The following is a 1,406-nucleotide window of genomic DNA, read 5'->3' on the forward strand; positions in this document are numbered from 1 at the left end:
TTGAGCACTGTGTTGGTTAAGGAGGAACTGAGAATCCAGAAACCCGTATACTATGTCAGCAAAATTCTGCACGGAGCTGAGTTGGGTTATTCAACCATTGAGAAGTTTGCTTTAGCTCTGGTAATGGCTTCAAGAAAGTTATGTCCTTACTTTCAGGCTCATCAAATTGAGGTTCTAACAAATCAACCCTTGAGAAATATAATCCACAGTCCTAAGGCTCATCAAAAACTAATTCAGGTGGAGCAGGCATGGTGTTACAAAGCCCCGATGGGTTCTTGATTGAGTATGCCATGAAGTTAGACTTCCCGACCACAAATAATGAGGCATAATATGAAGCTCTGATAGCTGGCATCGGCTTAGTAGGGACACTTAGAGTCAAGAACTTAAAAGTATGTGGAGACTCGAAGCTGGTCATATCCCAGGTAAAGGGAGAGTTCGAAGTAAGGGATGATACGGTGGCTAAGTATGTCCGCCTAGTAAGGGCTGTGATGACCCAATTCGATGAATGCCATATTGAACACATTCCGAGGGAGGAAAATGCTAAGGCAGATGCGTTATCCAAGTTTGCTTCATCCGAGATAGAGGAAAGTTCGGGAAGTGTATACTTCCGCGTTCTGAAGACACGGAGCATTGATGTTAAGCTTATAGCTCCTATAGGTCTGGGACTTCATGGATTGATCCCATTAAGACTCATATTCAAACCGGATGGTTGCCAAACGATGCTACTGAAGCACGGAAGTTGGTTGTTCGAGCACTAAGATACTCTTTAATAGATGGGATTTTATATAAAAGATCTTTTGTGGTTCCTTACTTAAGGTGTCTCAGGCCTGATGAGGCACGTTTGGCTCTTAAAGAAGTACATGAAGGCATATGTGGACAACACTTGGGGGGCAGAGCATTAGCTCATAAGATAACCCGTTTAGGCTTTTATTGGCCAGAAATGATGGCTGATGCCAAAGAATATGTGAAGAAGTGTGACCGCTGTCAGAAGCATGCACCTGTAGTTAGACAACCCCCTGAGATGCTGACCTCCATCAACTCACCCATCCCCTTTGCTATGTGGGGAATGGATATACTTGGGCCTTTCCCCATGGCCACGACACAAAGGAAGTTTTTGATTGTAGCCATTGATTATTTTAATAAGTGGATTGAAGCCAAGCCCCTGGACAAAATCACAACTAAGCAGGTTGCACAATTCATGTGGGAAAATATCATGTGCCGGTATGGAATTCCCCGCATACTAGTCACTGACAATGGAACACATTTCAACAATGAGCTGATCGATTTCGATCAGGAATCATGATCGATTCTGCATAAATCTTGATCGAATATACCATAGATTAGAGTGGTGTATTGAGAGCTAGTTTGAGCAGAATCTTGATCGAAATCGATCAGGAATCCTGATC

Source organism: Apium graveolens, chromosome 6 (genome assembly GCF_009905375.1).
Source record: "Apium graveolens cultivar Ventura chromosome 6, ASM990537v1, whole genome shotgun sequence".
NCBI classification, from domain to species: domain Eukaryota; kingdom Viridiplantae; phylum Streptophyta; class Magnoliopsida; order Apiales; family Apiaceae; genus Apium; species Apium graveolens.